Raw genomic sequence first — 27,280 nt, forward strand, 5'->3', positions numbered from 1 at the left:
AGAATATATTTCTAACTAGCTTAAAGACTTCTGAGAATAGGAGGTCTCCTTTACTCAATAGATATTTCCTTAAGATCAACTACTCTGCCTTATTCATCTATTACCCTAGCACCTAATACTGTGCCTGGTAGGTAATAGCTGCTCAAAAACTTTTATATAATTGTATTCATAATCCTCCTAGCAAGTAGACCACAGTGCTAACACATTGACAAACTCTGGAAGTGTCAACTTAAACAATTATAACATGGTTTTTCTTTGCATTTGACTATCTTCCATGTCAAACCTTAATCTTCAAAGTAAAATTATATTTTTAAGAAAACAATACCACCATTAAACTATATGGCATATGTTTTTCTTATGCTCCATTGCATATTTGATATGACATTCATGTTTACTTAGTAAAATATGTGCCAGATCCTTATGCTACACTCAGAGGCTAGAAGGAGTGGTTATAAAATAGTGTGATAAGTGCTACAAGAAACAAAAAAAAGAAAGTCACATTTTCCTGGGGGAGTCTTCATAGGTTTCAGAGAAGTGGTGACTTTTAATCTGAGTCTGAAAGTGTAAGTGGTAAGAGCCATTTCAATGAGCCCTGATACTCAACACAATCTTTATAACAAACAGGTGCAAGATAAAGTCATAAGTTTTAGTGAGACAAGTAATATATTTTAAAAATACTTCCTACGTTATTTGAGTGTACTGTGTAAGGAAATATGGACAGCAGAAAACATACCATCTAGAGACAAGAGCAATTAAAACTGAGCCCACTAAATGTGGGAACATTTTATTCAGAAGTTTCACCTAATTTCCTTTTGTTTAAACCATTATTAAGAAATATCTTCAAAAAAAAAAAAAAAAAGAAATATCCTCCAACTTATCACATGTGAATTTTAAGCCTCAGTGGTATTATGTTTGACACAGACAGATCACTTCTGGGATTATATTAATTTAGGTAGTAGTACCTGTCAGTGAGCATTTGATTGCCCACAATGCAGAAGGATTTACTCATATTATTGATTTGTTGGCAAATATATTGGATGAAAATCCCCTGATATTGCTAGAAGTTGTGCAATCCAATCCAAATCTTATTGGATCTGTGAGCCATTTTCCTCTGTGTTTAGACTTGTGATATCTTTCTATAAATAGAAAAACTCAGGTGTTAACTACAAAAGAACATTTACTGTTATGCAGGTGTACCCTAGGCTTGTGTCTCTGATGCTCAGTTATAACAAGTGCTTTGATTCCTTTTCAATTTTAATTTTCTTTTGTCTTTTTCAAACCAGTCAATAGAAGAGAAAGTATAAAATGATTATAAGTATCTAAGCAAAGATAACCCTTTGACCTCTTGAAGACCAAAAGGGTTACATAATACGCTTGGATATTTTTAGGTAAACTATAAAATTTTCTTTCCAAATACATTGCCCTAGATTTGCCTGTGAAAACAAGGTAATTGTATTAAAATTTATTGGACATTTAATTTCAAACAATTTCACATGCTATAGTATATTTAAGCAAATTCTACCTACAGAACCAGCCAAATCCTCATAAAATCTGTTTTGGTAAATCCCATACCATAGATTTTTTAGCCCACTACTAATGTATAGCATCTGTTATTTCACCATGGTGGTAGACTCTTAATTCAAAATTAAGGGCCCAAAGTTGTCAAAACCTAAAGCTGCTAGCATTTACAATTTAGTGATCATGGCATAAGAAATAGAATTTACTTAGCCTTTGAAGTGTCCTTGGACATATAAAGTCCACAGAAATGTCAATCTTTGTACTTCATGAGAGACCACTGTATTTCAGGGTGAAAAAATTACTGCAAAAAGAAAAGAAAAGAAAACATACCACAGCATAATAACAATGGATGCCTCTTAGTCTTTTTAAGAGGAAAATTATATATTTGTATATTTTACATTAGATTTCTAATGGCATGTCTTAATGACTAATGGTGGTGGTAGTAATTTTTCCCCCAGCCTAGATTTATTTTTCTATTTCACTACTTTTTTCCCTTAGGCATTAGAAGACAGAAACTTGGGAATAGGAGGAGTATCTAGCATGGAAAGTGACTTCAGAAATAATTGGGAAAGTATGAACTTGAACATTTGAGGCCATGGACTTAGAAAATAAGCACGCAACAAGGGAAGACAAGAAATGAGACGTAACCATAACTGTACACCTGTGTATATTTTCAGGTACATTTCTAAACACATATAGCAAAATTTCTCCTATTTCAAATGACATATATGCAATCAATTTTTCCCTGGTTGTATTTAAGGTAAAAGAAAGCACTGGTTTAGATACTTGTCCGAGTTCTACCACCAGATACCTGTGTAAGTTTTGACAAGTAATTAAACCTGTCTGACCCTTAGGTTACTCAGGCTTAATTCAACTTGGTGAATATGAATTGTTCTCATATTAGGTGTCAGTCCTTGTGTTCAATTCTGAGAGCCCAAAGATAAAAATTACTTCTACTTGAGTTACTGCAATTTCCAATTCCAATCTCACCTGACTCAATAACTTCTAAATTGTCCACACTGCTCCAAAGTGATCTCTTTATAATAGAAATCCCAAAGGTTTTTAAATGCTTCAATAACACCATGTGGCCCTCACAAAAAATCTTAAATTCCCTAGAAATGTACACCTGACTCTTTATGGTGGGTCCTTCTTTGCTTCTCCGTATCCATTTTTTATTCCTCCTCACTAAATAATCCCCCTGCTGCTCAGAAATGTTTTCTCTGTTTTCTGTTTTGTTCCTTTTGTAGTATGTGTATTTCTTTCCACCTAAAACTGCATCCTTATCACTTCTACTTATTCCTAACTTCTGTTAATCCTTTGTACTTCAGTACTTAAGTCTCTCTTCCTTCAGACAGAAGCCTCCTCTGATCCTGCTGATGTATTGTGGAATTTATCAAGCAGTATTGTAAATCTCTTTATGGATCTGTTTATCAACTATAGTAGAGATCCTAGAGTACCGATTAACAGTATGAATTATTGAATCAGATCGCCTAGTTTCAAATTCAGCCTATCTCAGTACTGCGTAACCTTAGGCAAGTTATTGAGCCTCCTCCATCTTCAATTGTATTATGCGTGAGATGGGAATTGATTATTAGTACCTAGCTCTTGGGAGTGTTATGAGGATTAGAAAACAAACATAAAACCAAAAACACAAAAAATGAAAATCAAATCTATGCATGTAAAATGCTATACCCAGAGCCTGAAACATAATAAGCGCTTAATAAATGTAATTTATCATTTTATTATTGCTAAGATTGTCTCATCTCTGTATCTCTGATACCTTACACATTACCTGACATGACACATTTACCAATTCATTAATTAAGTGAATATCTATTATGCACCTCTGTGTCAACTATTATGTAATTGCAGGACATAAAAATACAAAGAGTAAGTATGATAACTGAATGAAGGAATGAATGAAAGAATGACCAAACACAAGTTCTATTCCTATTCATAAAAAGTGTTTGGTAGCTAGTGAGGGAAAAACCATGTAAGTGAAGAATATAGCAAAGAGTATGTAACAGTTCTGGTTCAGTGCAGGAAGTTAAATCTTTTCAAAGTGTATCAAGCAGAAAGGAAATTTAATTCAGGGACTCTGTAGCTTAGACAATTGTTGAACAAGCTAGGAATGGAAGTCAGGGTCAACTACTGGATTCCTGAATTTAAGGGCACATCACCAAAGTTGTAATCCAGGGGAATATAGGCTGCTCCTGCGGTCAAACTACCTCTCATCCACATAATACTGGTGACTCATGGCTGGGAAGCTGAGTGTGGGGCTCCTCAACTGCCTTTATTCACTCCAGTCTCCGTGACTTTGCTTGCTATGCCAGCAAGAAGATGGCTTTCCCCTGTCTTCCACTGTCCAAATCATATGTTAGACCCTCTTGGGCAAGTCTGTGAAATGTAGTAGTTTTCACTTCCCAAACTCTCCAACTACATAGTGTCCATGTACTTTGTAGGAAAATGTTTTAGTTTTAAAAGTCTATGCTTTAACATCTATTTTTGATATCCGCATTTTTAAAAAATCCTACCATTCCAAAGTCAGTAGCAGTCACTTCACAGGTTCACAGAGAAAAATATTATTCTGGATCTATCCAGTGGTCCAGTGATGGAATTATAGTCTCAGGATTTTATGAAGCACAGAGTAGGAGCATGTAAACCAGGTCAGGATGGAGGGTGTAGGCTCAAGTGGACTTCCTGAAAGAAGAGCTCTGTGAAGAAGAAAGCAAGGAAGCAGTTAGAATAATGTGAATGTGGTCTTACATTTCAGGAGTTCCCTTACAAACAGAGAACTCCCCGCTGAAGATATTTTCTTATTTGGAAGTAATGCATTTGTGAAATGCTATTAACAAAGTATCAGTAAAAAAAAAAAAACTGGGTGCCAAACATAAGAACAATTTAGTCTATTCTTACCAAGTACTTATGGGGTTCTGATTGGACTTCTATGCATTGAGATCCCTGCAAAGAGATGGTTGTGCCTGCCACACACACCAAGCACTAGACTTTAAGGCATGATTTGGAATTGTATTTATACAGTCTTTCTTAAAGTTTGCTCTCTCTTTAAACTATACTCAGGCAAAACCAGAACTAGAAATGAGAACTTGAAAGTATCGAGGTTTTTGCATTTCTTATTAAATCAAACAAATTTTCATCATGGAAAAATTAGTAATCTTGTTTTTTTAGATATAAGAGGCAACTCTGGGCAGATAAACCTGATTAAATCCATTTGATTTTTGTTATATATGTTGTAGTTTGTTGTATTAGGAAAGGAGATTTCATCACTTAAAAATGTTTTCTTTCATTTGCATTTCACATAATAATATTATTAACTGGTATTCTATAGTCTCCAAAGAGCTAAGAAATCCAGTTTTAGTTAGCCATACTCTAGATTAGTTGCAGTAGAGCTGTGGTCTACTGTAGGAAACAGGTAGGTAATTCATTAAAACCATTTTACTATAGAAAGCAGCAAATGAATTTTCAAAATAACTACCTAGCATTTTTTTTTTCTATTTGGTTAATTTGTGACTATCTTGGCCCTCTCAACTCCTGAATTTTATTATCTCCTTAGCCACAGTGAAAGATATAAAAGTTATTAGGAATCACCTCTTAGATATTAAAAGTTCTAATTGATAGTATTTCTTAAGTACATTGGGAGTGGGTTTTTTTCAAATTAGCATTCAAACATTTGATATTTAAGCCATTTTATTTTTTATTCTCCTTAAAACAAGGTTTCTTTTCACTCCTCTCCAAACTTTAAGATAGGTTTACATAAGGTGAGAAGAAATTTGTTACCTTACATATCTTTGTTTTCTAGTATTAAAAATGTCCCTTCCTTTTGCTTTTATGGTTGATAGTATATTGGTGCCCTTCCACTAATTTTTAAGTTAGAGATAAACTGTCAAAGTAATACCATCTTATAAAATACAAATGATAAGTGATCTTCCTTTTCATCGTAAGTTGTCATAAGTATCTCTGCCTACCTCATTTTACTTCCTTTTATAATAATCTAAGAAATTTTAAAACTATTTTCTAGATTTAAATAAAATTTTAGCAGACTATTGGATGATTATCAAACATACACAACATTTACCTTCAAGATTTATAATATTCTTTTAAAAAATTATTTTACTGTTGAAAGTAATACATCTTATTGTATAAAAAAATTAACAATATTACGCAATACTGTAGCAGCCATTTTGTTGAATGGCACCAATGTGGTTTAGGTAACTGACTTGATCTCAAGGGGTGAGCCTGCTTGGTTGAATCATAGCATCGGTGTTGTCAGTGATTGGCTTAAGAATAATTATGTGACCAAATTTTGGCCTTGAAACACAAAAAGAGGATTGTTGGAATCCTTGTTCTTCAGTGGAAGAGAATCTCTATCATTCTTGAAAAAGTGTAGGGCCCTTTCTGCTATTGGCAGTTATCCCACCGTCCTGATGAGCAGTGATATAGACAGAAGATGACAAAGGGAAAGGAAAGAACACAGTTCTGCAATAACATAACTGAACGACTAATCAATCAATCCAGAAGCCTAGCTTCTTTCTAGCTTTTCTGTTAAATGGGATAATAAATTTTTTTGTTCCTTAAGCAAATTTTTGTTTACTTTTCTGTTACTTGTGACTGAAAACCGCCTGACTGATAAAAAGCAGAAAGCGAAGGTCTGGCTCCGTCTACCTCTTTAACACACTACCCTAAAGTAAACATCGTTAGCTATTGTATATGAAATCTTCCACGTCTTGTCCCTATTCACACAAAAACAGATCCGCCTCTCTCATTTTCATTACACACAGAGAGAAAGAGAGCGAGAGATCTTTTTAAAATATTATTTTTATTATTCCTATTTTAACAAATGAGATTATAATGTACACAGTGATATGCACCAGGCTTTTTTTTTCCCACTTAATGTAAGATGGACAATTTTCACATCACTATACATAAAAGAAAACCCATTCTTTGTAATAGTCACATAGTATATCATAGTGTGAGTGATCTTTTAATTTCTTTAACGACTGCCCTAATAATAGAAATTTAAATTGTTTTGAATTTTTTGTTATTATGAACAGTGTAATGAGTATTTTTATACATATATCTCTGAGTAAGTGTGAAAGTGTTTTCTTAGAATAGAGTCATCACAATAAAAACGATGACGTTATTTATTTTGATTGTCTTCTTTACTCAGTAGTGGTAACTATACTGAGGCACAGAGCTACGTACTTGCTTTTGGAAGTTTTAGAGTCAGTATTCTGCTCTGATTTTAGAGCTAGCCCTCTCTGAGAAATATTTTGCCACCTCCTTTTTAAGATTTCTTTTTAGAATTGCATTGGATTTATGATTCAATTTGAGGAAATCTATCTTTCCACGTTTTTGTGTCTTCTTTTTGGCTTTTCGGAAGAAAAATTACAGTTTTTTTTTTTTCCATATAGGTGAGACATTTCTCATTAAGCATAATCCTAAGCATCTCACACTTTATATTAGAAGTTTTTAATAAAAGATGTTAGAAATTAGATGTTTTGACCAGGGATCCCAAGAAAAAATAAAGAGGGCAAATCTCCCTAAAAGCATCAGTTTATCTTATGGAGAGTAATCTATACGATTTAGTTTATATTAAAATGGGATATAGGGATTCCCTGGTGGTGCAGTGGTTAAGAATCTGCCTGCCAATGCAGGGCACGCGTGCTCCAGCCCTGGTCTGGGAAGATCTCACATGCTGCGGAGCAACTAAGCCCACGAGCCACAACTACTGAAGCCTGTGTGCCACAGCTACTAAATCCCGCGTGCCTAGAGCCCATGTTCCACAACAGAGAGGAGCCACCACAATGAGAATCCCATGCACATCAACGAAAAGTAGCCCCTGCTCACAGCAACTAGAGAAAGCCCACGTGCAGCAATGAAGACCTAATGCAGCCAAAAATAAAAAAGTAAATAAAATAAATAAATTAAAAATGGATTTCTATTTAAAAAAACAATAAATAAGGAAAAAGACCTGGATATATTATAAAAGAAAATTCAGAGCTCGTATGAAATTTTTTCATAAAATATAAGGAAAGGTATTTTGTGTCTATATACTAGTTAACTATTGACAAAGTGAATTGCCCAAAACTTGGAGCTTAAACCGACATTTATTACCTGACAGTTTCTGAGGGTAAAGTTTCTGGATGTAGCTTAGCTGGGTAGTTCTGTCTCAAGTCTCTCATTCGCTGTAGTCAAGCTGTTGACCAGGGCTGTAGTTATTTAGGGCTTAAGGATCTGCTTCTAAGTTCACTTACACAGATGTTGACAAGAGGCTTCAGTCATCCACCACGTAGCCCTGTAGTGATGAGAGAGATGCCGGCGTGAGGGGGAGGTGCCCAAGAAGGAAGTCAGAGGCTTTTATAATGTGATCTCAGAAGTGATATTCTATCGCTTCTGATGTTTTCTACTGCTTACACAGACCCACCTTGGGACAATGTGAGTGGGAACTAAACAAGGGTGTGAATACCATGAGGCAGGGATCATCAAAGGCCGTCTTGGAGACTAGATGCCACAGGTCTTCTGGTGACTTGAACATCCTCCGCTACCATATGGATACCAAAAAGAAAAAGTTTGAGAAGCGCTGACCTATGGAATTTTATTTATAAAGAGTCTTAAGGCATGTAAGAAACCTGTATTTGTAAATAGTTTCACAATCTTTTCAAAGAACTTCATATATATATATATATATATATATATATATATATATATATATACACACACACACACACATACATTTTCGTTCCAAAACTCCAGTAAGTAAATTTTACCTCAAAAGAAGTAAAGACTAGACTAATCTGGAGGATGAAACCATTTCGCTGTTTTAGCCCCAGCTAAGCTCTCACTTTAATAAAGCCACACGAGTAATACCCATTTTGCCACGTGGAGCAGAGCAACCAATCAACTGATCTCAATCAACCCACAGAATCATAAGAATAATAAGGACTTGCTCTTATAAGTCAGTAAGTTTTTTGGAGCGTTTTTACCACAGCAATATATACCTGAAACAGAAATTGCTACTATATAGAAGTGGGGTGCTGGCATCATACAAACATAAAATATTGGCTTTGGGACTAAGCAGCAAATACCTGGTTAGAAGAGCAGTGATAAAATTGCTATTGGAAACTTGACAACCTAATTAATGTATTGATAGAAAATTAACGGGAATAATGACCTTGATAACTTGTAAGATAAAACATGTACCTAATGACTTTGTGATTCTGGCTAAGTAGATTTTCAGACAGGATGTTGAAAGTGCCAATTGGCTTCTTATAGTTGCCTAAGATATGGTTTTATAGGAAAGAGATGAATGAAAGAAGGAACTGTTTGGTTTCAAGCGGAGCTTAATGAAATGATTTCTAACAGAAGATTAGCTGAGTTAGAATATAAAATTGGTTTTCATTCCCAGCTTCTCCAGTGGACAATAGATTATCAAATTAAGAGGTGAAAATGAAATTCAGGGTAATAACAGTAAAATGTGGCTTCAAAATAAAGATCAAATCAAGGCTATGAATGTAAGACCCTTAGTTAAGACCTAAGAAAGATTCAAGTTGTTTCTTCTCAGACTCTCAGCCAGACCAAAGGCTCCTAAGAATTTTAAGGACGTTGTCTCAAAGCACATTAACCCATATTTCAAAGTAGAAAGAGATCTGTCTTGAAAATATATGTCCCTGTGACTTTTGTTTAATGGAATGAACTATAATATGTAAACAGTCCACATGATTTTTAAATGGAATTTTAGTCGTGAAAGCACTATCAGCTTAGACTAAAAGGCACAGAGACAGTTCAAAACAATTTGGGCCGTCGACTTTCTACAGCAGGAAACAGCCTGAGAAACATACTGAGCTACAAGCAAAAGCAACTTGTTACTAAAAAGGGGGGCATAGAATTGAGCCAAGGGCCAGAGGGAGCCACTTGCAAATAGGAGAAGTGGGTATAATCAAGAAACATCCCCTGCCTCTGGAGCAGGACAACTGGTGGCATGTACATGACTGGATTCCAGAATTTCTATGCGTCTCTACTTCCTCCATCCTTTCTGAGTAGGAGTGTCTAGCATGATTATCTTCTTTCTATCTCACCATTTTATGAACTTACATAGAGGGTAGACTGGTAATTTACCTTTCCAGTTTATAAGTCTCTGCACCCAACAAATGAGCCCAAGTAACTGTACCTAAGGGATCACCCTGAACATTATTTAGATGTGGGCTCTTGAACTTCAAAGTTAGATCTGATGACATAATAGGATAAGACTTTTGGGTCTTGGAGAGAGCATGATTTTCTTTTGCATGTGCGAGGAATGGATCATCAGGGATCAGAGAGATCATGGCAAAATGTTAAGTGAGCCTTGACTCCCAGTGTTCCAGACCTTGTGTAGTCCCCTCCCACATTGAACCTAGGCTTGGTTCTGTGTCTTCTTTTGGTCAATGGGACATTTGCAAGTATGATGCAAGAAGAGGATTGATAGGCATATGTGTATTGGAGTTTGTCCTTTTGGAATGCTCCCACTAGGAATTTAGTCACTTAGCTGTAAGGTAGTACAGACTAGACTGCTGAATCATTAGAGATCACATGGAGATAAGCCTTAAAGGATGAGAAACCATTCTGGACCTTCCAGCCCAGACAAACTCCAGCTAAACGCAGCCACATGAGTTACCTCAGCTATATCACATGGAGCAGTAAAACTACCCAGATGAGCCCAGACAACACACAGAATGGTCAGAAATGATTAATCAGCATTTAGTCTCAAAATTTTGGAGTGGTGTGTTACACAGGAATAGATAACTGAAACAATTTATTTTGAAAGACTCTTAACATGGAAGTTTTGTTAGTCTCCAATATATTACCCTAAACTACGGTAAAGAAGTAAAATTAGGCAAATTCTTTTTGTTTTTTCTGCTAAGGTTTGAGTGCAAGTGCAATTCCTAAGGCTCTAAGGAGAATTTTTCTGACTTTTCTACGTAAAGAAATTCATTGACAAATGGAGTATTTGGCATGCAAATTTTTTTGCTAAATTCACAAATGATTTATGACCTATTTACCTATTAGAGGTGATCATCACAATACTAACAGTTGAGAGATAATGCTAGTTAACTAATAAAACATGTTAAGCATCCTGACAAAATACCAGTGTCTGACTAATAATTTCAATCATTTTCAGTTTAAATTCTATTATCACCTTATGAAATCTCATTAGAAATTTATTTTTTTGTTTGAAAATTCTAAGTGTAACATAAGTCAATGTTGAAAATGATACTAAAAACCAAAGAAATTGCATGTTTTAGAATTTATATCAATTTTATTTTAAGGATATTAAAAATATTGAAAACTATTTACTTTGATCTTATCTTATCAAGTTGATATTTGATTTCATATAAATTCAGTTTTAACAGAAGAGTTATTTGAACTGTTCTAGTTTATTTATTGGTCTAGTTAAGTAATATAGCCCAGAAAAAAAACAAGAGAATCCATCAGAGAAATACATCAGTTCTGCAAAAAATCCCTGGAAAGTTTCATCTATAAAATCTATAAAATAATGTGATCATCCACAATAGAAGATTCACAGAATGTTTGGCACACCTTCCATAATGTAAGTCTCTATGGTTTCTAGTAAAGACTTGCTTAAATAAAAACATATTCAAGATTTAATATTTTTCAAGTTAGCCTTTATAAAAATACAATCATTTTAAATTATTAATAAAAAATTATGCTGGCTATTGATACAAATCCTTGAGTTGCCTACTGCTACATTCCAAACATTTTGTTAAGCTTAATTTTACTTCTAATTATAAATAATTTTCAAAAATAATATGTAAATAAAAATCATGAGACAGTTAAACAAGAACAGAATATCTTGAAAAATCTGAATCTGGACAATCTGAATCTGAAAAAAGGTATCAATGGGTATGCTGAGTATATATCTGAATGTTTTAAATTTGTGATATATTTAGATGTCTGCATTCTTATCTCCAAATTGGGAATAACATTACCTTGTCTGTAATTACTTATGCTAACTAATGAGAAAAGGGAAATGAAAGAGATTTGTATACCACAAAAATTCATTGTTCTTCAAAAGTAAAATATTATTACATATATAATTAATATATATGATGAAACTCCTTAGTGACTATTTCAAAAATGTTACTTGTTTGAATATTTTATAAGCCTCTTATCTTTCTGTGAATACCTCAAAGTAGTAAGCAAATCATTTTCTCTCAAGTGGCAGTTTACCTTATTTTATAGAAAGGAAGGAGGCAGTATTCAATTGAAAAAGAAGAATCAGACCATTTGATGTCAGAGCTCTGCCGCATTAATCTTGGGCAAGTTAACTACCCTTTTGAAACTTCATTGCACATACATAAGAAAGGAATGTAGAAGTCATATATATAGAGCATATCCAGCACCTGCTACAGAGTAGATACTGACTCAGCAGTTAATACTTCTTCATTTGCCCTTCCACATGAGATTCTGAGGTTCGATTTCATCATAGTTGTCTTTAATCATATCTTGAGGTTGAGATGCATCTAGCCGATCCACGTGGAGATGTTACCCTGAAGAAAGTAATATTGTAGGTTTCTTTAAATATATTTGCCAATCATTAATTCAACTTTTAGCAGTTCTTCAGGACTCAACAGCTTTTCTTTCAGCCTTCCCTAATGCCTAAGGCCGTGTTAAGTATATTTTTTTATATTCTCATATCATTTTGTGTTTATTCCTAGAGAGCACTTTCTATATTGCATTATAATTACAGTCATCTCACAGTGTCCTGGCCCTGGAACCAATCCCCTGATGATACCAAAATACAAGAATGCTCAAGTCCCTTACATAAAATTGCATAGTATTTGCATATAACCTATGCACATTATCTGTATACTTTGTATCATCTCTACATTACTTATAACACCTAATACAATGTAAATTCTGTATAAATAGTTGTAAATAAAATGTAAATACCATGTAAACAGTGGCCAGCTCGTGGCAAATTCAAGTTTTGCTTTTTGGAACTTTCTGGAATTTTTTTTTTCAAATATGTTTGATTTGTAGTTGGTTGAATTCAAGGATGCAGAGCACAGGGATATGGAGGGCAGACTGTATTTGCTCTCTTTCCCTGTTTCTCCTCAACTGTAAACTCATATGTTTTATGCATCACTGTACTCCAGTGCCAAGCAAAGAGAAATACATATTTGTTAAATGTATGGACTGGTTAAATTATTTTATCAGGGTTGTTTGCATCTCTGCATGAAGTCCAACTCCTCTCCTTCCATTTGTAACCAGATACAGTCTCTGTGCAAGGTAAATTTATTCAACCTCATTCTTTGCTTCATCCTACCTGAGGTGGTCAGGGCTTCTTTGGACTAATTTTAGACAGCCTTTGTTTGACTTTCAGATATAACAATCACTAGCTGTGCAAATTTGGGGGAGTTACTTAACTTCTTTGTGCATTACTTTCCTCATGTGTAAAATGACTATAAGTTATGATAATGGCTAATCATAAGATTCTGTGAAAATTAAATGAGTTACATGGATAAATGAGCTAGTATAGTTAGGATGCTGCCTGTTACTAAATAAGTTGGCTACATCGGTTCCCACATGCTCTTTCAACATCACTGTTCTTAGTCTAAGTTAAATGTAAGTGGGACCATTTTAAAATTAATGATAGTTTTATTTATAAATCATTTAATACTAAAGTAATGACAAGGGATATATTTTGGCAAGAGGGTTCAATAGGTACAGATTTTCTTATGCATATATGTATGTGTCAGTGTGTCTGTATATATATATATGTATGCACTTTTTACTCAAGGACTTGGGAAATAGTATAGGTATGTTGAAAACTAGTATTTCATAGTTGCAAGACTATAGTCATAGAAGTCCACTAAGAAACTGATTTAAAACATAGTTTTGTTTTGGACAAACTAATATACACAGAAATAGTAATAAAATATGTATTTTTAAAAAAGGTTTAGTTTAATCATTCAATTCAATTTAATCAATTATAGATATTTCTATTAATCTCATTCTTACAGTGTTATGAGGATAAATTCTTTAGTGGAATTTTTATAGTATTATGATTATAGCTTTACTATGCTTTCTACTTTTTCTATTTTTAAATAACACTTCCTGCACATGCAAAGTAAGGTGGATAACTGAAACAAGTATCTATATATTCTAGATTTTAAAAATCTTTTGATTTCAATTATCTAGGTCTGTGCTTTCCAATCCAGTAGCCACAAGCCACATGTGGCTATCTGAGCACTTAAAAGTGAAATGTGGCTGGTATGAGTTGAGCTGTGCTGTAAGTGTAAAGTAACTATAGGATTCTGAAGACTTAATAGGAAAAACATGTAAAGTATCTTATTAATAAGTTTTATATTGATTAGATATTGAAATGATATTTCAATATATTAGGTAAACAAATGTATTATTTAAATTAATTAAAATTTTTTCTTTATATAGTTTTAATGTGACTACTAAAACATTTGGAATTACATATGTAGTTTATATTGTATTTCTATTGGACATCACTAATCTGGCTAGTTCAAATGAAAGTAATTTTTTAAAAATTTTGTTGGTCGAGAGAGAGAAACCTCTTTATCCATTTTACCTTGTGAGTATAAATACAATCTGAAATATTATATTTCTAAAGCTAATGTTTGACATAAAGTTAAATAATTATATATGTTTTTAAGCTGTACTAAATCTAAAAGAGCAAGCAGTCCACCCGAGATGTTTTTATATACTGTCCAGTCTAGTAGACAGTCCTCAGATTTTTACTCTGAATTTTCCCCCTAATTTCTAACCCATGATGATATCAGTACATAGATACATTACATACGCACATATATAAATACATACATACATATATATAAATGAAGGGAAAGGGAAAGTTCTTCCTTATGTAAGAATGACAGCTAATAAATGTATAAGAATTAGAAAAATCACAATTGGTAAATTATTATAATGATAATTTATTCAGGCAAGAATGAATCACTAATGAATACTAAAATGACTCGGTAAAATTTTGCTGAGGACAAAGATATTTAAATAGGTATACAAGTGGCAAAATATTTACTCATTATAAAGAGAAAAATAGTAATTTTACAATGGAGAATTCCGGCAAAACACTACCTTAGCCAAGTGATCGAAGGTAACATCACCAGTAATGCAAGGAATCAAGAATCATGTTGTTATGATGTAAAGAAAAACACAGAATCACCTCTTTAATATCCCAACCAAAATGCAAAAATTGAATTTAATCATGAGAAAATATCAGGTAACCCAAAATCAGGAAAACTCTACAAAAGAACTGGCTTATACTCTTCAAATCTTAGAAGTCATGAAAGACAAGAGAAGGCTGAGGAACTATTGAAAGAACTCAGGAGACATCTCAACTATATGCAGTATGTAATCCTGGACTAGATCCTGAATATGGAGAAAAACCGTTTTTTTTTTTTTGCTATGAAATATGTTATTGGGATAATTAGTAAAATGTGAATGGAGTGTGTGCTGATAGTATTATATCAGTGTTGATTTTCAGATTTTAATGATTGTACTGTGATTACAGACAATAGTGTCCTAGTCTTTTAGGAAATATTGAAGCATACAAGAATAATGGGTTAAATGGCAATTTCCTCTCAATTGGTTCATATGAAAACATTACACACACACACCACACACATACACATACATACACACATACATACACATTTATATACAGGCACTCATGCATACAGAGAGAGATAAGACAGAGAATGGTAAGGTAAATGAGGTAAATTGTTTACATTTGACATTTTACCTGGATGAATTCTTTGTTCTATTTTTGTATCTTATCTGTAAGTCTAAAATTACTTCACAATAAAAAGTCTTTAAAACATGTTAAGTGGCATCCAAGGTAAACCTTGGGAAAGTGCTGGTAGTTCCTTCTTTGAGATAGGAAAGAAGCCATCTTCGGATGGACACGAAACATCTAATGACATAGACAAATATTCTGAAAAGTATTAGAACCACTTATTTACTTTGCTTAAGCTCCGCAATGCCCTTAGCTCTCTTCTTGTCTGATCATATGCAAAGGTGGGAAAAAGCTGCTCTTAAAATGTTTTTTCCTTGAGTTAAAAAATGAGAGAAAAGTCCTACTGAGTTTTGCTTTTTGATTAGCTCAATCAGTTCAAATAAGAAGAGCCGTTCCCAAGGCAAATAGCAAGCTCCACAGCCCTCCTCACTTCCTTAGTGTTGCCACCTGTGTTTTGCAGGGCTTCTCCACACCCTTCTTTCACATCTTTTGAAAAGGTTTGTGGGGCATGGAATTAATGTATAAGCACTCTTGGGAGACTCTCTTTTGCTTACTTTTAGATTTTGCAATTCTGGAACTATTTTACGTTTTTAAAATGTCCTTTCATGCAGAGTTTTTATGAACTCTGAACCAAATACTCAGGTATTTTAACTTTACCTTCAAAGCAATCTTTGTTATAATTCCATCACCAGAAAATAAAATTGCATCTGGAAACAGACACTAAACTAATAATCATAATAAAGTTATCAACATAACCCCACTAAGCATTTTATAAATTCCCTATTATTTTAAACCAATGACCATCTTCTCTGTGCCCTTTTGAGGCTAATTCATTTTTTGTTATCAAATGTTTTATTCAAAATGCTTCTCAATTTGCAGTATTAAGACAACAGTAACTTATGAAAAATTCTTAGACATACATTAAATTCTAATAAAACAACCAAAAATGTCCAGAAATGATTCTAAGTTAGATAATACAAAAATCTGTGTCCAGAAAGAATTTTAAAAGATAATAAAAGTACTGTGTCTGAGGACCACTTCTGACATTCCTTAACCTTGTGACACTAAACAAATCATTTTGTCTCTGAGCCTCAAACATAAAATAAAGAGGTGGAAATAGATTTAATACTTTGATTCATTGGCAAGTATAATTTGAAGGGTCTTAAACGTCTGGAAAATGCAATGGTTTAATTCTAATTTATACTTTTAAGGCTCCAAATACTTTAAATGATAAATTCTCAGTACATTTTATACAAGGCCTTTTCTTGAGCTTTGCTATTCAAGAAATGACTAATTATCAAACTACATTATGCTAGTGACACAAATAGAATTTTGTGACACAAATAGAATTTTATAATATGTTCTACATATAAAATCTAATAGAAAAAAGGCAGATGACTTACAGTTCCATCCTGGAAGTATACAGAATTCCCAGTGACCTATTTACTAAATAAAACTCTGCTACCATGATGTTCTCTGTATTGCACAGAACACTATAAACATACACAAAATGTCCTTTATTTCTAATTCATTTGAATCACCTTTTCCTCACCTTTATTCAACAGGGAAAAACAAAAATCCAAACCTATTTAATAATAATGTTATTCATTAGTAGATGCAAAAATAGTTTTGACATTTTTACCCCATCAAGCATAATAACAAATGAATGCTATAGCATTAAAAGAGATTGCCCATACTATATTGCTTCTTCCTGAAAGTAAAACAACAAACAAATCAGGTCTCGTTTTCAAAGGGAGAGATTTCTTATTGTCAGGGTTTTTTTTTTATTATTAAACTTTTTATTCTAAGATAATTATAGATTCATATGTAGTTATAGAAATAATACAGAGATCTGTATACTTTTTATCCAATTTTTCTCAAATGTAACATCTTGCAAAATTATAATACAATATCACAAGCAGAATATTAGTATTAATATAGTCCAGATACAGAACATTTCTGTCACCACCATGATCTCCCATATTGCCCTTTTATAGCCACATTCAATTCCCTCATGCCTTTGACATGACAACTATTAATCTGTTCTTCATTCTATCATATTGTCATTTCAAGAATGTCTCATAAAGAGCTTTTCTCACTTGGTATAATTCTGTGGAGGTTTATCCAGGTTGTTGACTGTATCAATAGTTTATTGTGATACATGTATCACAATTCATTTAACTAATCAACAGTTGAAGGACACTCTGGGTTGTTTCTAGTTTTTGTCCATTAGGATTAAAACTGATATAAATATTTGTGTACAGTTTTTGTGTAAACATGACTTCATTTCTCTGGGATAATGCCTAGGAGTGAAATTGCTGGATCATATGGTAGCTGCATATTTCATTTTATAATAAACTAACAAACTATTCTCAAGAATGGTTGTACTAATTTACATTCTCATCTGCAATATATGACTGATCCAGTTTTTCTGCATCATCACCAGCATTTGGTGTTGTCACTATTTTTTTGTTTTTGACATTTTTTTTTTTTTTTTTTTTTTTTAAGAATGTATGAAACTTTTATTGTTTCTAGACTTTTTTTTTTTTTTTTGGGACCCATGGGATGGGTAACAGGCAGTATTACTTTATTTATTTATTTATTTTTTTCACACACACACACTGTATTTTATTTTTACAAGAGATAAATAGCTGCAATTTTTTGGAAGAGTTTGAGAAGGATGGGTGTTAGCTCTTCTCTAAATGTTTGATAGAATTCACCAGTGAAGCCATCTGGTCCTGGACTTTTGTTTGTTGGAAGATTTTTAATCACAGTTTCAATTTCATTACTTGTGATTGGTCTGTTCATATTTTCTGTTTCTTCCTGATTCAGTCTTGGAAGGTTATACCTTTCTAAGAATTTGTCCATTTCTTCCAGGTTGTCCATTTTATTGGCATAAAGTTGCTTATAGTAGTCTCTTAGGATGTTTTGTATTTCTGCAGTGTCTGTTGTAACTTCTCCTTTTTCATTTCTGATTTTATTGATTTGAGTCCTCTCCCTCTTTTTCTTGATGAGTCTGGCTAATGGCTTATCAATTTTGTTTATCTTCTCAAAGAACCAACTTTTAGTTTTATTGATCTTTGCTATTGTTTTCTTTGTTTCTATTTCATTTATTTCTGCTCTGATCTTTATGATTTCTTTCCTTCTGCTAACTTTGGGTTTTGTTTGTTCTTCTTTCTCTAGTTTCTTTAGGTGTAAGGTTAGATTGTTTACTTGAGATTTTTCTTGTTTCTTTAGGTAGGCTTGTATAGCTATAAACTTCCCTCTTAGAACCGCTTTTGCTGCATCCCATAGGTTTTGGGTCGTCGTGTTTTCATTGTCATTTGTCTCTAGGTATTTTTTAATTTCCTCTTTGATTTCTTCAGTGATCTCTTGGTTATTTAGTAACGTATTGTTTAGCCTCCATGTGTTTGTCTTTTTTACGTTTTTTTTCCCTGTAATTCATTTCTAATCTCATAGCGTTGTGGTCAGAAAAGATGCTTGGTATGATTTCAATTTTCTTAAATTTACTGAGGCTTGATTTGTGACCCAAGATGTGATCTATCCTGGAGAATGTTCCGTGCGCACTTGAGAAGAACGTGTAATCTTTTTTTTTTGGATGGAATGTCCTATATATATCAATTAAATCTATCTGGTCTATTGTGTCATTTAAAGCTTCTGTTTCCTTATTTATTTTCATTTTGGATGATCTGTCCATTGGTGTAAGTGAAGTGTTAAAGTCCCCCACTATTATTGTGTTACTGTCGATTTCCTCTTTTATAGCTGTTAGCAGTTGCCTTATGTATTGAGGTGCTCCTATGTTGGGTGCATATATATTTATAATTGTTATATCTTCTTCTTGGATTGATCCCTGGATCATTATGTAGTGTCCTTCCTTGTCTCTTGTAACATTCTTTATTTTAAAGTCTATTTTATCTGATATGAGTATAGCTACTCCAGCTTTCTTTTGATTTCCATTTGCATGGAATATCTTTTTCCATCCCCTCACTTTCAATCTGTATGTGTCCCTAGGTCTGAAGTGGGTCTCTTGTAGACAGCATATATATGGGTCTTGTTTTTGTATCCATTCAGCCAGTCTATGTCTTTTGGTTGGGGCGTTTAATCCATTCACGTTTAAGGTAAATATCGATATGTATGTTCCTATGACCATTTTCTTAATTGTTTTGGGTTTGTTTTTGTAGGTCCTTTTCTTCTCTTGTGTTTCCCACTTAGAGAAGTTCCTTTAGCATTTGTTGTAGAGCTGGTTTGGTGGTGCTGAATTCTCTTAGCTTTTGCTTGTCTGTAAAGCTTTTGATTTCTCCATCAAATCTAAATGAGATCCTTGCTGGGTAGAGTAATCTTGGTTGTAGGTTCTTCCCTTTCATCACTTTAAGTATATCATGCCACTCCCTTCTGGCTTGCAGAGTTTCTGCTGAGAAATCAGCTGTTAACCTTATGGGAGTCCCCTTGTATGTTATTTGTCATTTTTCCCTTGCTGCTTTCAATAATTTTTCTTTGTCTTTAATTTTTGCCACTTTGATTACAATGTGTCTCGGCGTGTGTCTCCTTGGGTTTATTCTGTATGGGACTCTCTGCGCTTCCTGGACTTGGGTGGCTATTTCCTTTCCCATGTTAGGGAAGTTTTCGACTATAATCTCTTCAAATATTTTCTCTGGTCCTTTCTCTCTCTCTTCTCCTTCTGGGACCCCTATAATGCGAATGTTGTTGCGTTTAATGTTGTCCCAGAGGTCTCTTAGGCTGTCTTCATTTCTTTTCATTCTTTTTTCTTTAGTCTGTTCCGCAGCAGTGAATTCCACCATTCTGTCTTCCAGGTCACTTATCCGTTCTTCTGCCTCAGTTATCCTGCTATTGATTCCTTCTAGTGTAGTTTTCATTTCAGTTATTGTATTGGTCATCTCTGTTTATTTGTTCTTTAATTCTTCTAGGTCTTTGTTAATCATTTCTTGCATCTTCTCAATCTTTGCCTCCATCCTTATTCCGAGGTCCTGGATCATCTTCACTATCATTATTCTGAATTCTTTCTCTGGAAGGTTGCCTATCTCCACTTCATTTAGTTGTTTTTCTGGGGTTTTTTCCTGTTCCTTCATCTTGTACATAGCCCTCTGCGTTTTCATCTTCTCTATCTTTCTGTAACTGTGGTTTTTGGTCCACAGGCTGCAGGATTGTAGTTTTTCTTGCTTCTGTTGTCTTCCCTCTGGTGGTTGAGGCTATCTAAGAGGCTTGATGGGAGGCTCTGGTGGTGGGTAGAGCTGACTGTTGCTGTGGCGGTCAGAGCTCAGTAAAACCTTAATCCACTTGATTGTTGATGGGTGGGGCTGGGTTCCCTCCCTGTTGCTGTGGCAGTCAGAGCTCAGTAAAACCTTAATCCACTTGACTGTTGATGGGTGGGGCTGGGTTCCCTCCCTGTTGGTTGTTTTGCCTGAGGCAACCCAACACTGGAACCTACCCGTGCTCTTTGGTGGGGTTAATGGCAGACTCTGGGAGGGCTCACGCCAAGGAGAACTTCCCAGAACCTCGGCTGCCAGTGTCCTTATCCCCACGGTGAAACAGAGCCACCACTCGCCTCTGCAGGAGACCCCCCAACACCAGCAGGTAGGTCTGGTTCAGTCTCCCCCAGGGTCACTGCTCCTTCCCCTGGGTCCCGATGTACACATTACTTTGTGTGTGCCCTCCAAGAGTGGGGTCTCTGTTTTCCCCAGTCCTGTCAAAGTCCTGCAATCAATTCCCACTAGGCTTCAAGGTCTGATTCTCTAGGAATTCCTCCTCCCGTAGCCGGACCCCCAGGTTGGGAAGCCTGACGTGGAGCTCAGAACCTTCACTCCAGTGGGTGGACTTCTGTGGTATAAGTGTTTGCCAGTCTGTGAGTCACCCACCCAGCAGTTATGGGATTTGATTTTACTCTGATTGCGCCCCTCCTACCGTTTCACTGTGGCTTCTCCTCTGTCCTTGGACGTGGGGTATCCTCCTTGGTGAAGTCCAGGGTCTTCCTGTCAATGATTGTCCAGCAGCCAGTTTTGATTCTGGTGCTCTCGCAAGAGGGAGTGAGAGCACGTCCTTCTACTCCGCCATCTTGGTTCTGTTTTTGACATTTTTGTAGACATTTAGTGATATCTAATTGTGGTTTTAATATGCATTTCCCTAATGGATAATGATGTTAAATTCTTTTCCTGTGCTTATTTGCCCTCTGTGTATCCTCTTTGGTGAAATTTCTCTGCATGTCTTTGCCTATTTTCTAATTGGAGCTTCTTTTTAAAAAATCATCCAGGCCTTCCCTGGTGGCACAGTGGTTACGAATCCGTCTGCCAACGCAGGGGACATGGGTTCGAGCCCTGGTCCAGGAAGATCCCACATGCCGCAGAGCAACTAAGCCCGTGCGCCACAACTACTGAGCCTGCACTCTAGAACCCACGAGCCACAACTACTGAGCCCACATGCCACAACTACTGAAGTCCGTGCACCCTAGAGCCCGTGCTCCACAATAAGAGAAGCCACCGCAATGAGAAGCCTGCGCACCGCAACGAAGAGTAGCCCCCGCTCACCGCAACTAGAGAAAGCCCGCGCGCAGCAATGAAGACCCAACACAGCCAAAAATAAAAAAAAGTAAAAAAATAAAAATAAAATAAAAAATCATCCAAACAGAGCTGAGATGAGAGGAAACCATTACAGAGAGGACAGAAATCCATTCTTTTCCTCAAGGATAGAGAAGGTAAAATTCAATGGAAATCCATAAGAATGAGCACTTACGGGTAGCTGAAGAATTCCTCAAATGCCCATGAGTGAGAGCAGATAAAGGGCCTAGCCATGCCACCTGTGAGTTTACCCATTTCCTATCTTGTGCTACTATTGCTGTAGCCTAAAAATCATACTGAACTTATGATCAAACTTGGCCTTTCTCAAGTAGGGGGGAAACAGGAAGAAAATGGCACCAACTCAGGAAATTGGAACCAACATCCATCCTTCGAGAAACTTAGGAAACATCTTTGACAACTTAGGAAACAGTCGTTGACAAACATCATTGACAACTCTCTTTTCCTTATCAAATCCTCCACCGAAGCCTATAGATTTTATTTCTTACATATCTATTTGAATCTATTGACCTCTCACTAACACCACCTACTGCTATTCTAATCTAAACCGCTATCGTTCCTTGATTGGACCACCAAAATAGATGACTAACTGGTCTTCCTGCATCAACTCCAGCCTTCCTCTATTCTGCAACCAAGATAATTTTTCAAAACAAATCCAATTGTCACCTTCTCAGCTTAATACTCTTCATTGTTCTCATAATATAAAGTCCTTAATATATTCCACAAGGCTCTGTGTGGCCATATATTGAAGTGATAAAGAAGAGAAACAAATAACTTTATATAAAATAAACTCATCTTTACAAACTCTCTAAAAATTACACAAATATACAGACACACATGTATAAGTATATATATATGTATATATACACATATATATATACATATAAAATGAGGAAATTATGTTTTATGTATCTATATAACACAAGCATATAGAAAGATGTGCAAAGCTATTTATTACTTAGGGTGGGGACAAGGTGAGAAGGTAAATAAAAGTAAAGAGTTGATTGAAAAGGAAAGGGAGGAAATAGAGAAAAGAAATAACAAAATAACCATTTTTTATAAAAGAACATTTATATATGACTCCACTTATACAAATTTATACATTTGTGTATGTGTTGAGGGAATCTTGCTAAAGAATGATCACTAAATCGTTAACAGTGGTGGTTGTTTGCTGATGGAATTTCACTATTTTTTTTTAAATTTTACATTATTTTCATTTTCTAAAAACACAGCGCGTGGAGTCTGAAATCAGAATATCTGGATTCTTATCCCAACTCACTGTGTGTATTAGACAAATTGCCATATCAGGATGAGTACTGAATCTAATTATTCCAGTTTCCTCTTCAGTAAATGGAAATAGTAAATAGTATCATCTATGTGGGGTCAGTGAGACAACTGAAGGATATAATTCACATATATCTCAGTACTGCATGTTGAAAGTAATCAATAAATAATAACTATTATTATTATTTTAAGATGGAAAAGAATTTTAGTAAGTGAGAAAAGCCCAATAGAAGTGACTGCGTATGGGGAGATGCTGGTATGTGCCAGGCAGAAGGTAGAGGTTGGTTAGTTATTCAGACTGGTCTTCATGATTGTATTAGTTTTCTGTTGCTGCATAATAAATTACCACAAACAGTGGCTTAACACAATACCCATTTATTACCGTACAGTTAGGTAGGTGAGAAGTCCAAAAGAGTGAGGTTGGGCTCTCTGCTCAGCATCTCAAGTCAAAGCCACAATCAAGGTTTTAGCCAAGCTTCGTGCTCACCTGGAGCTTAGAGTTCTCTTCCAAGCTTGTGTGGCTGTGGCAGGATGCAGTCTCTTGCAGCAAGAGCACTGAAGTCCCTGTTTCCTTGCTGGATCAGCAAATGACCCCGCTACACTTCAGAGGCTTCCCACATTCTTTGCACATGGTCCCCTCCATCTTCAAAGCCAGCAAAGCCCGAGAACCTCCCTCACATCAAAATCTTTCTTCAAAAACTCAGTCGCTTTCAAGGGCTCACCTGATAGATCAGGTCTATCTCAGATAACTTTGTTTTCTTTAAGTCAATTGTCTCTTGTAAGATAACCTAATCATGAGAGTAACTACCCCATCATATCCAGAAGCCCCCGTGTGAGAGAATCTTGGGGGACCATGTTAGAATTTGACCTAACACAATGATGTTTCATTATCTTAGACTCTTTTATTTATTTGAGTGTCAGACATTCAGATTTTCTATTCCAGTAATTCTTTTGGTGGGATCTATACCATTTAGTAGAATTTGGTTTGGGTTTTATTAAACTAATCATAGTCTCTTGAGAGTACACTTGATCACACTGACTACATCAGTGTACTAGGAAAGGTGGGTGGGAGAAAAGGTGGTTACTTCTACCTAAGCTTAATTGTATGCTTATATGTTGGGTTACATTATCTTCATCATTTAAGACTACATAATATGGTACCCAAAATACCAACAATAATCTCAAGAAACAGCAATATTCCATATTTCAACATAATTTTACTCCTGTTATGTTCTTCCTTCTCTTCCTCACTTCCTCCACAAAGAAAGATGCAGATGTAGAGGGGAAGTTTTTGAAAGTGAAACATTTATTAATATTAACAATGACAAATATAAACCTAGTATACAAAAGTGACAGTAAAGTGCCACACAGGGCTTGAACATAAAATAATTTTACTCTCTGAAATTTAAATACTGTATAATCAGAGTAGTGATACACTCTGGTAAAATAAACTAAGATAGGAACATCATTTTTTCCTTCATTATTTGATACTTTTTAAACAGTTTAACATCTCAAATCTGGATCACCTTACAACTGATGGATACATTTAAAGTGAGTTCTGTCTTTCAGAAAAAAAAGAGCAGTTAATATATTGATAGAAAGTCTTACAATAAATAGAGAAAATACTAAATAACTCCTAGCCAGCAAGACTGAAGTATTAAATAACGAAAGAAAAAAATGCCATTTAACAAGGTCGGACTTTTAATTGAAATGGAAAAAAATGGGGGAAGTAGACTTCAGCAATGTTCATTTAAATGTTTTCTAGGAATACTCTGGTTCAAATTCTTGATATAGCCATCATGGTAATAGGCATACCTCTATGTAAAGATGGATTTTGCAAATACACTTAATTTTTCTCTTCATGCCTCTTCTATTCTACTCTGTCTCTTCTGCTTGTTCAATCCTACTAATCTAGGAAGCTTGTCCTAATAAAATTTCCCTTATCTCAGGCTCAACTACTTACCACCCCCTTAATTCCCACAGCAACCTATGCCCACCTCTATCACTGAAATTACCACATTGTACTTATTTGTTTATTAGCTTGTTACTCAAACTTGTCTTGCTTATCTTTGTTTCCCAAGCACATGGCACAGTATTTGGCACATAATAGGTGGCTGAAATATATAAATGGATGAATGTTGGCTTAAATGGCTTAAACCACACTTACCAAGCTGAGTACTCTATTTCACTGTGTCAGTGGTATCTGAGTCCATATCCAAATGGCTTCACACACCCTTGCTGGGAGAGAAGAGCAACCCAGAGCAACATCTTCTGATATTAAGAGGCTCAGAATATTATTTTTATTTAAAAAGAAACATGGATATATTATGAAGTAAACTGTAAAATATGTAAAGATATTTAAGTTATATTCTTAGAATTCAAGGTTAGTTTTTTCAAGCTACATCCCCAATCTCCATCCATAGAAGCATGTAGAGAAAAATGTTTGGAAGCCCTGCTTAAGCTTAGGCCTAGACCAAAGCTCTCAGCCTCACTTTATCTGTACCTTTCTGCTCTCACCCCCATGGGAGTGGCTATGGCACTCAGCCAGCTATTCCCAGGAGGCAAGTATGCCCCAATTTGAGAAGTTCGGGTTGACTAAATTATCATTCAGGAAATATTATCTCCAGTAAGAAGACTGAATAAGAAGATTGAATGTTTGTCTGTCTAAAACTGAAGTCAGAACTAAAATATGATGAATTTACCAAGTAAATGCCACTTGGCAAGTCCTCTTTGTGGCCACAGCCCAAATATTCTGATTCCTCAAACTTCGACATATTTCTTACACGTTCTATGTTACATATTGATTAGAGAAAAATGATACAGGACATCCAAAAGTTTTAGTCAGTTAGGTAAAGCCAGATTTCAGGCATTGTCTAGTAATAGCACCCAAAATTCATGTTTAATAAATATCTACTACAGGTTGCTTACTATTATGAAAAAAAGCAACTATATCTGTATATCCATGATGTATGAAAATTCATTCATTTATTAAACAAATATTTATTGAGAGACCTATTATGTGTTAAGTGTCTGAAACCCTGAGGATGCAATAGTGAACAAAACAGTAATCCTGCTCTCATGGAGTTTATAGTCTAGTGAGGGAGACATAACACGCAAGTCTATATCTGCCATGTCAGCGTACTGGGGGTAAAGAGGGAGAAGTAGTCAAGGAAGGGGCTCTCTGATAAAGTGACATTAGTGTAGGAATCTCTAACTGGAGGGACTTATGTTTTTGTTTAGTCTTATTTTCTTCTCTTTTTCCTCTTCCTTCTTCTTACTTCCAAGTAACTAATAATAAGAATATTCAGAGGACTGGCTTATTGCAGACTAACTGCAGAAGGTATACCTGCAAGCCTGGCATCCTTCCATGCATGCTAGCATGACCAAACCATGTGTTAAATCCAGAGAAAAACACACAAGTTATTTACCTATGGCAAGCAGGTTCATTCAAGGTTTGAGCGGTAACTTAAATTATTCCTTAAGAACATACAATTTGTTGAGCTTAAAAGCTATTATGCTATTCAACATAGTTTTGGAAGTGTTAGCCACAGCAATCAGAGAAGACAAGGAAATAAAAGGAATCCAAATCGGAAAAGAAGAAGTAAAGCTGTCACTATTTGCAGATGACATGATACTATACATAGAGAATCCTAAAGATGCTACCAGAAAACTCCTAGAGCTAATCAATGAATTTGGTAAAGTAGCAGGATACAAAATTAATGCACAGAAATCTCTTGCATTTCTATACACTAATGACGAAAAATCTGAAAGTGAAATTAAGAAAACACTCCCATTTACCATTGCAACAAAAAGAATAAAATATCTAGGAATAAACCTACCTAAGGAGACAAAAGACCTGTATGCAGAAAATTATAAGACACTGATGAAAGAAATTAAAGATGATACAAATAGATGGAGAGATATACCATGTTCCTGGATTGGAAGAATCAACATTGTGAAAATGACTCTACTACCCAAAGCAATCTACAGATTCAATGCAATCCCTATCAAACTACCACTGGCATTTTTCACAGAACTAGAACAAAAAATTTCACAATTTGTATGGAAACACAAAAGACCCCGAATAGCC

The 27,280-nt window shown here is 35.0% G+C and overlaps 2 long non-coding RNA genes across 3 annotated transcripts in view; one reads left to right on the plus strand and one right to left on the minus strand.

The window, feature by feature from the left end:
* Positions 1-23,100, plus strand: part of LOC309656487 — a 42,843-nt gene extending 19,743 nt beyond the window's left edge. The window contains exons 3-4 of one of the 2 annotated variants that reach the window (XR_014261402.1): positions 2,017-2,195; positions 21,585-23,100. This is a non-coding gene — a long non-coding RNA (uncharacterized lncRNA). Of the gene's footprint in view, positions 1-2,016; positions 7,498-21,584 lie in introns of those variants that run through there. The other variant, XR_014261403.1, reaches the window with a different exon arrangement.
* Positions 753-26,707, minus strand: LOC309656495. Its single transcript, XR_014261406.1, has 6 exons — positions 25,358-26,707; positions 11,956-12,080; positions 8,003-8,077; positions 7,651-7,831; positions 4,053-4,232; positions 753-1,819 (listed from the first exon to the last, which is right to left on the minus strand). It is a non-coding gene; the product is annotated as an uncharacterized lncRNA (long non-coding RNA).
* Between the last annotated feature and the right edge of the window lie 573 nt (positions 26,708-27,280).

The sequence above is a fragment of the Balaenoptera physalus genome (genome assembly GCF_965194825.1).
Source record: "Balaenoptera physalus genome assembly, chromosome: 1".
NCBI classification, from domain to species: domain Eukaryota; kingdom Metazoa; phylum Chordata; class Mammalia; order Artiodactyla; family Balaenopteridae; genus Balaenoptera; species Balaenoptera physalus.